Genomic DNA, 10,002 nt, shown 5'->3' on the forward strand with positions numbered 1-10,002 from the left:
CTTGACACGTACGCGTCCCTCGCTCAACCCTCGCCAATGCGCAAGCACACTGTGCACGCGCGCGTCGATCGCGCGAACCAATTTTAAAGCTAGCGCACCCTGCTTCTTTCCTTTTCTCACCTCTTTTCCTTTCTTCTTCTTTCTTCCATCACCCCTCTTCTCTTCTTCCTCTTCCACAACCCACCACCACCATCTCCGGCTACACACCACCAACCACCACCACCTCCGGTGGCGCTACATCTCTCCTCTCTCTTTGTCATTTTCTTTTCACAAAAGAAAAACTCCACCTTGTTCTTTTATACTTCTCAAGGTTCTACTTCTTCTACATCTCATCTCTTACTCTCTTTGCATAATCTCTTATTTTACTTAGATATTTCTTGTCAATTTTCTTTTTTTTTTCTTTTAGTTGCATGATTATACTACTTGCTTTTTGCTTGTTTACTTTTTCTTTTTCTTGCTTTTCCATGGATGTTGGACTTGAGTTTTAATTTGCTTTGATAGATCTTCTTGTTGTCTTTCATTATCTTTGTAAGTAGGTGATATTGTGTGATGATTGATATTTCATTTTGGGCCTCTAATTGGTTGAGTATCTCATAATTGCTCATTGCCTGATAACTGCACGCCAAGTGTTCGAAGAAATGCACGAATGCCATTTTGGTTTATTTGAGTCATATGCCTTCAATTTGGTGCTTCCTCCTCATTCACTTGCTCTCTTCTAAGTGTATTGGGTTCACTTTGCTTTATGCTTGCCAATTAGATACTCATTAAACATGACTTGCTCTTTGTTATGGATGCTTGAGATTATTCTTCTCATGCCATATTGCATACTTTACTCACTCTTGCATCCCATGCCAAGTGTTGTGACCCATGCTTCTATGATCATTTTGTTGCACAATTTCTTTTGGGCACTACTTCTCACTTGCATGTTTTTGTTGAGATGATTATTTGGATTTAATGTTTTCCCTTTTTCCCTCCCTTTTTCAGGATGGCCACTGATGACTTGCATCATCTACCCTTCTTTCTTGCATAAAGAAAACCATAAAAGAGCATAAATCTCATTTGATCAGTACAATTCATGCATTATTTGATGAATATTATGGTACACTACTTTGAGATGAGTTGTGCTGAATTTCAGATGAGAAAAACATCAAAAATTGGGTAGAAGACAAACAAGAAGCTAGGCGTGTGAAACTGGCGTGCCACTTGAAGCAAACTCCACAAAAATGCACTAGCGTGGCACGCCAGGAGCTGGGTGTGGCACGCCAGTACTAAAGTCCAGAGAAGAAGTCCAAGCATGCATGTGGGCGTGGCACGCCAGAGACTGGGCGTGGCACGCTAATACAAAATTCCAGAGAGCTACAATGGAGGACACAAAAGGGGCGTGGCACACCAAGCTGGGCATGGCACACCTGGTCCATCAACTACTATGGGCGTGCCACTTGAGCAAAGGGGTGTGGCATGCCAACTCATCATTCCAAGAAGAACCTTCATTATGGCATGCCACTTGGTGTCGAAGGCGTGGCACGCCAGCCCCAAGAAGTCACTTGGGCGTGCCACTTGAGAACCCAGGCGTGGCACGCCAAGCTTGAAGAGTTCACAAATCCATGAGCGTGCCACTTGAGCAGCATGGCGTGGCACGCTGGTACAAAAATCCAGAGAGGGGGCTGAAGGCAATTGAAGACTGGACGTGCCACTTGAGCAACCAGGCGTGGCACGCCAATGCACAAAGGACCAAAAGCAAGGACTGGGCGTGCCACTTGGTATCGAAGGCGTGGCACGCCAACCTTAGCATTTCACTATGGCGTGCCACTTGAAGGCTGAGGCGTGGCATGCCAACTACTAGAACCAAGACAAGATCATGGGCGTGGCACGCTGGTATAAGTTTCTAGAGAGGATGAAGGAGGCCAATTACATGGGGCATGCCACTTGATATCGAAGGCGTGGCACGCCATTCACCATTCTTCATTTAGCGTGCCACTTGAGCAACCAGGCGTGGCACACCAGTGTCATTCAGAGAGAAGCATTGGGGCATGCCACTTAAGTTCGTGACGTGGCACGCCAAATAGAGAAACCACTCACTCACAAAAGGGGCGTGGCACGCCAGACCCTGGGCGTGCCACGCTAGTTCAACTTTCCAGAGAAGCCTAGCCAAGCATAAAGCAAGGGCGTGGCACGCCAGACCTTTGGCGTGGCTTGCCAGTACAAGTTTCCAGAGGCAAAGAGAAGTGAGAAAGGCAAGGGTCATGCCACTTGAGTTTGAAGGCATGGCACGCCAACACAAGAAATCCACTATGGCGTGCCACTTGAGTTCGAAGGCGTGGCACACCAAGGTTGTTAGAGGGACGAGCGTGCCACTTGAAGGATTGGGCGTGGCACGCCAAAGCTGAAAATGAAGGGCACGTGACACGCCAGAAAAGCACCAGCCACATGCCAGCTGAGAAGTCATGCTTATTGAGTGTTTTCTTTTCCCTCCAAAATGTAATTTTCCTTTTTCACTTTTGTAATTCTTTTATTTTACTAGGAGTAGTATAAATACCCCCAAGGAGTACTGAAGAAAAAAGGGTTGAGCAGTCAATTTTAGATCCACTTTTACACTTCACTTTTGAGTACTTTTTGAGCTCTGAGTAGCTAACTTCCCTCTCATTGAGAGAGGGAGCTCTGTTGTACTTGATGGATTGATGATAGTGAAATCCTTCTTCTCTTCATCTTCTCTTTGATTTGCTAGAAGGAATTTCGTTCTTAATGCTTAGTATTCAATTATCTTGGGAAAGAGATTGAATGCAATTGGGTTTCATGGGAACCTTGGGAAAGGAAACATGAAACCATGCTTGAAATCCCTTCTCACACTAGAGTAAAATCTGGGTTTTGGTGTTTGGATATATGACATATAATCCTCCCTCTACTTGGACCTATAATAGTGTGTGGTATAATCAGGGACCAAGCATATCTCTCTTTATGAGCAATTAGACCAAGGAATTGGCTACTGATCAAGATCTGAGAGATTGAGTCACCAAGGGATTGGGGCTCAATCAATCATGATTGCCAAGAGGTCAATGAGTTGCATGATTGAAGGAGATATAAGCTAGATTTGATCTAAAGAGACAACATCTCCCAATCTCAATAAATTTCCCCATTCTTATCTATCCATTTCTTTACAGCTTATTTTTACATTCAGCAATTCCCCATTCCCATTTACATTCAAGTCATTTATGATTCTGCCCTTTACTTTCTGGCATTTATATTTCTGCACTTTATTGCTTTTCTTTATATTCTAGTCATTTACATTTATGTCATTTACAATTCTGCACTCTACAATCCTATTGATCCGCTTGACTAATTAATCAATTGATTAAAACTGCTCGAATTTGCCAATCTCTGTGGATACGATCCCACTCCACTGTGGGTTATTACTTGACGATAATTTTGGTGCGCTTGCCAAAAGAACTAATTCACCAATTTTGAATGGGGTGTGAATTCCAGTCATCAGCCACTGGTGCACGAAATTGTGTTGTCCTGTTCCTTGTACTTGTGTGAGATTAACAATATATAATTGTATTGAATCATCATTGTGGCTCTATATGTGGACACAACTCCGTACAACTAACCAGCAAGTGCACTGGGTCGTCCAAGTAATACCTTACGTGAGTAAGGGTCGAATCCCACGGAGATTGTTGGTATGAAGCAAGCTATGGTCACCTTGTAAATCTCAGTCAGGCAGATATAAAACAGTTATGTGGTTTTCGAATATTAATTAATAAAATAGGGATAGGGATACTTATGTAAATCATTGGTAGGAATTTCAGATAAGCGAATGGAGATGCTTTTCGTTCCTCTGAACCTCTGCTTTCCTGCTATCTTCATCCAATCAGTCTTACTCCTTTCCATGGCTGGCTGTATGCAAGGGCATCACCGTTGTCAGTGGCTACATCCCCTCCTCTCAGTGAATCATATGCTCACGCACCCTGTCACGGCACGGCTATTCATCTGTCGGTTCTCGATCATGCTGGAATAGGATTCACCCTCCTTTTGCGTCTGTCACTAACGCCCAGCACTCGCGAGTTTGAAGCTCGTCACAGTCATTCAATCATTGAATCCTACTCGGAATACCACAGACAAGGTTTAGACTTTCCGGATTCTCTTGAATGCCACCATCATTCTAGCTTACGCCACGAAGATTCTGGTTAGGAGATCTAAGAGATACTCATTCTAGCTTAATTCATGTAGAACAGAAGTGTTCGTCAGGCACGCGTTCATAAGGGAGAAGGATGATGAGCGTCACACATAATCATCACCTTCATCACGTTCTTGGGTGCGAATGGATATCTTAGAAGCGAAATAAGAAGAATTGAATAGAAAACAGTAGTACTTTGCATTAATCTTTGAGGAACAGCAGAGCTCCACACCTTAATCTATGGAGTGTAGAAACTCTACCGTATGAAAATACATAAGTGAAGGTCCAGGCATGGCCGAGATGGCCAGCCCCCTAAAACGTGATCAAAGGATCATAAGGTAATCCAAAGATGATCCTAAGATCCTAAAATGATCAAAAGATACCTGATACAATAGTAAAAGGTCCTATTTATAATAAACTGGCTACTAGGGTTTACATGAGTAAGTAATTGATGTACAAATCCACTTTCGGGGCCCACTTGGTGTGTGCTTGGGCTTGGGCTTGAGTGTTACACGTGCAGAGGCCATTTGTGGAGTTGAACGCCAGTTTCTGTGCCAGTTTGGGCGTTCAACTCTGGTTTTGGATCCTTTTCTGGCGCTGGACGCCAGATTTGGGCAGAAGGCTGGCGTTGAACGCCAGTTTACGTCGTCAATTCTTGGCCAAAGTATGGACTATTATATATTGCGGGAAAGCCCTGGATGTCTACTTTCCAACGCAATTGAAATCGCGCCATTTCGAGTTCTGTAGCTCCAGAAAATCCACTTTGAGTGCAGGGAGGTCAGAATCCAACAGCATCAGCAGTCCTTTTTCAACCTCTGAATCTGATTTTTGCTCAAGTCCCTCAATTTCAGCCAGAAAATACCTGAAATCACAGAAAAACACACAAACTCATAGTAAAGTCCAGAAATGTGAATTTAACACAAAATCTATTAAAAACATCCCTAAAAGTAACTAGATCCTACTAAAAACATACTAAAAACAATGTCAAAAAGCGTATAAATTATCCGCTCATCACAACACCAAACTTAAATTGTTGCTTGTCCCCAAGCAACTGAAAATCAAAATAGGATAAAAAGAATAGAATATACTATAAATTCCAAACTATCAATGAAACAGAGCTCCAATCATATGAGCGGGACTTATAGCTTTTTGCCTCTTGAATAGTTTTGGCATCTCACTTTATCCATTGAGGTTCAGAATGATTGGCATCTATAGGAACTTCAGATTTCGAATAGTGTTATTGACTCTCCTAGTTCAGTATGATGATTCTTGAACACAGCTTCTTTATGAGTCTTGGCCGTGGCCCTAAGCACTTTGTTTTCTAGTATTACCACTGGATACATAAATGCCACAGACACATAATTGGGTGAACCTTTTCAGATTGTGACTCAGCTTTGCTAAAGTCCCCAATTAGAGGTGTCCAGGGTTCTTAAGCACACTCTTTGTTTTTGCTTTGGAGCTTGACTTTAACCGCTCAGTCTCAAGTTTTCACTTGACACCTACACGCCACAAGCACATGGTTAGGGACAGCTTGGTTTAGCCGCTTAGACCAGGATTTTATTCCTTTAGGCCCTCCTATCCACTGATGCTCAAAGCCTTGGGATCCTTTTTATTTGCCCTTGCCTTTTGGTTTTAAGGGTTATTGGCTTTTTCTGCTTGCTTTTTCTTTTTCTTTCTATTTTTTTTTCGCCTATTTTTTTTTTCTTTTTTTTTTCTTCTTTTTTTTCTGCAAGCTTTGTTCTTTGCTGCTTTTTCTTGCTTCAAGAATCATTTTTATAATTTTTCAGATTATCGAATAACATGTCTCCTAGTCATCATTCTTTCAAGAGCCAACATATTTAACATTCTTAAACAACAACTTCAAAAGACATATGCACTGTTCAAGCATACATTCAGAAAACACGAAGCATTGTCACCACATCAATATAATTAAGCTAAGTTCAAGGATAAATTCGAAACTCATGTACTTCTTGTTCTTTTGAATTAAAACATTTTTTTTAAGAGAGGTGATGGATTCATAGGACATTTATAACTTTAAGACATAGTTACTACTACTAATGATCATGTAATGAAGACACAAACATAGATAGGCACATAACATAGAAAACGAAAAGCAGAGAAAGTAAGAACAAGGAATGAGTCCACCTTAGTGATGTCCTTGAGCTCTTCTATGTCTCTTCCTTGTCTTTGCTGCTCCTCCTTCATTGCTTTTAGATCTTCTCTGATTTCATGAAGGATGATGGAGTGCTCTTGATGTTCCACCCTTAGTTGCTTCCAATAATTGTGTGGAAGAAAATGTATCCCCTGAGGTATCTCAGGGATCTCTTGATTTGCAGTCAAATGTTCTACCATTAAGCTATAGAACTTTGATGGAAGCTTTTGTCTTCCCTTTCTTCTTTCTAGAGGTTTCTCTGGTCTTAGGTGCCATCAATGGTTATGGAAAAAAACAAAAAAGCTATGCTTTTACCACACCAAACTTAGAATGTTGCTCGCCCTCGAGCAAAAGAAGAAAGAATGAAGAAGATATGGAGGAGATGGATGGGAGTGTGTATTCGGCCATATGGGTGGGATTGGGTGGGTAAGAGATGTTGAATTTTTGAAGGTAAGTGGGTGTATGGGTGTGAGTGGTAAATGGAAGACAGAAGGGATGAGTGTTTATTGGGAATAGAGGATGATTGAGAAGAGAGAAGAGAGTGAGTGAAGGTAGGTGGGGATCCTGTGGGGTCCACAGATCCTGAGGTGTCAAGGCATTTACATCCCTGCGCCAATTTAGGCATGTAAAATGCCCTTGCACACAACTCTGGGCGTTCAGCGCCAGGTTGGTGCCTATTTTGGGCGTTCAACGCCCCCTTGCTGCCATTTCTGGCGTTGAACGCCAGAACCATGCTTGTTCTGGGTGTTCAGCGCCAGGATGCTCCCATTCTGGGCGTTCAGTGCCAGAACTATGCTCTGTTCTGGCGTTTTTGGTTCCGTTTCCAATTTTTATATTTATTTTGTGACTCCACATGATCATTAACCTAAGAAAACATGAAAAACAATAAAAATAAGAATTAGATAAACATTGGGTTGCCTCCCAACAAGCGCTTCTTTAATGTCAATAGCTTGACAGTGGGCTCTCATGGAGCCTCACAGATGTGCAGAGCTTTGTTGAGACTTTCCAACACCAAACTTAGAGTTTGGATATGGGAGTTCAACACCAAACTTAGAGTTTGGTTGTGGCCTCCCAACACCAAACTTAGAGTTTGACTGTGGGGGCTCTGGTTGACTCTGCTGGGAGAGAAGCTTTTCCTGCTTCCTCTCAATGGTTGCAGAGGGGGATCCTTGAGTTTTGAATACAAGGGAGTTCTCATTCCATTGAAGGAATATTTCACCTCTGTCAACATCAATCACAGCTCTTGCTGTGGCCAGGAAAGGTCTTCCCAGGATGATGGATTCATCCTCTTCCTTTCCAGTATCCAGGGCTATGAAATCAGTAGGTATGTAAAGGCCCTCAACCTTTACTAATACATCTTCTACTTGTCCATAAGCCTGTCTTTTTGAGCTGTCTGCCATCTCTAGTGAGATTTTAGCAGCTTGCACCCCATAGATTCCCAGTTTCTCTATTACAGAGAGGGGCATGAGGTTTATTCCTGAACCAAGGTCACACAGAGCCTTAAAGATCATGGTGCCTATGGTGCAGGGTATTATGAACTTTCCAGGATCCTGTCTCTTCTGAGGCAATGTCAGTTGATCCAGATCACTTAGTTCATTGATGAACAAGGGAGGTTCAACTTCCCAAGCATCAATGCCAAATAATTTGGCATTCAGCTTCATGATTGCACCAAGAAACTTGGCAGTTTACTCTTCAGTGACATCCTCATTCTCTTTAGAAGAGGAATACTCATCAGAGCTCATGAAGGGCATAAGGAGGTTCAATGGGATCTCTATGGTCTCTAGATGAGCCTCAGAGTCCTTTGGTTCCTCAGAGGGAAGCTCCTTATTGGTCACTGGACGTCCCAGGAGGTCTTCCTCCTTGGGATTCACGTCCTCTCCTCTCCTCACAGGTTCGGCCAGGGCACTTATGTCAATGGCCTTGCACTCTCCTTTTGGGTTCTCTTCTGTATTGCTTGGGAGAGTACTAGGAGGGATTTCAGTGATCCTTTTACTCAGCTGGCCCACTTGTGCTTCCAGATTTCTAATGGAAGACCTTGTTTCATTCATGAAACTTATAGTGGCCTTAGATAGATCAGAGACTAGATTGGCTAAATTAGAAGCATTTTGTTCAGAGTTCTCTGTCTGTTGCTGAGTTGATGATGGAAAAGGCTTGCTATTACTAAACCTGTTTCTTCCACCATTATTAAAGCCTTGTTGGGGCTTTTGATCCTTCCATGAGAAATTTGGATGATTTTTCCATGTTGAGTTATAGGTGTTTCCATAAGGTTCACCTAAATAATTTACCTCTGCTATTGCAGGGTTCTCAGGATCATAGGCTTCTTCTTCAGAAGATGCCTCTTGAGTACTGTTGGATGCAGCTTGCATTCCATGCAGACTCTGAGAAATCATATTGACTTGCTGAGTCAATATTTTATTCTGAGCCAATATGGCATTCAGAGTATCAACTTCAAGAACTCCCTTCTTCATAGGCGTCCCATTACTCACAGGATTCCTTTCAGAAGTGTACATGAACTGGTTATTAGCAACCATGTCAATGAGTTCTTGAGCTTCTGCAGGCGTTTTCTTTAGGTGAATGGATCCACCTGCAGAAGTGTCCAGTGACATCTTTGATAGCTCAGATAAACCATCATAGAATATATCCAGGATGGTCCATTCTGAAAGCATGTCAGAAGGACACTTTTTGGTCAACTGTTTGTATCTTTCCCAAGCTTCATAGAGGGATTCACCTTCTTTCTGTCTGAAGGTTTGAACATCAGCTCTAAGCTTGCTCAGCTTTTGAGGAGGAAAGTACTTGGCTAAGAAAGCCGTGACCAGCTTATCCCAAGAGTTCAGGCTGTCTTTAGGTTGAGAATCCAACCATAATCTAGCTCTGTCTCTTACAGCAAAAGGGAAAAGCATGAGCCTGTAGACTTCAGGATCTATTCCATTAGTCTTAACAGTATCACATATATGCAAGAATTCAGTTAAGAACTGAAAAGGATCTTCAGATGGAAGTCCATGAAACTTGCAGTTCTGCTGCATCAGAGAAACTAATTGAGGTTTCAGCTCAAAGTTGTTTGCTCCAATGGCAGGAATGGAGATGCTTCTTCCATGTAAATTGGAATTAGGTGCAGTAAAGTCACCAAGCATCCTCCTTTCATTATTATTATTTTCGCCTGCCATCTCCTCTGCCTGTTCGAAAATTTCTGAAAGGTTATCTCTGGATTGTTGTATTTTAGCTTCTCTTAATTTTCTCTTCAGAGTTCTTTCAGGTTCTGGATCTGCTTCCACAAGAATGTTCTTATCCTTGCTCCTGTTCATATGACAAGGAAGAATGGCCAGAAAAATAATAATAATAATAGAGATCCTTTATACTACAGTATAGGGATCCCTTTGTAAGTAGAAGAAGAGGGGGAGATAAAGGATGTGATGTAAAAGAAGAAACACAACTGTGAGGATTGGAATGTGAGATGAGATGTTAGGATATGAATGAATAAATAGAATGAGATGGGGGAGGAATAATTTTTGAAAATTATTTTGAAAAAGAGTTAGTGATTTTTGAAAATTGGTTTTTTTTGAAAATTAGTTAGTATTTTTCGAAAATTTTTTTTTTTTGAAATAAAAATAAAAATAAAATAATTAGTTAATTAAAAAGAAATTTTTGAAAAAGAGGGAAGATATTTTCGAAAATTGAGAGA

General features: G+C 41.7%; 1 non-coding gene across 1 annotated transcript; it reads left to right on the forward strand.

The window, feature by feature from the left end:
* Positions 1 to 8,983: 8,983 nt before the first annotated feature.
* Positions 8,984 to 9,091, forward strand: LOC148564375 (small nucleolar RNA R71). The gene has a single exon (XR_015884174.1). It is a non-coding gene; the product is annotated as a small nucleolar RNA R71 (small nucleolar RNA).
* The last annotated feature ends 911 nt before the right edge of the window (positions 9,092 to 10,002 follow it).

Source organism: Arachis ipaensis, chromosome B5 (genome assembly GCF_059453495.1).
Source record: "Arachis ipaensis isolate K30076 ecotype BB chromosome B5, ASM5945349v1, whole genome shotgun sequence".
In the NCBI taxonomy this organism is placed as follows: domain Eukaryota; kingdom Viridiplantae; phylum Streptophyta; class Magnoliopsida; order Fabales; family Fabaceae; genus Arachis; species Arachis ipaensis.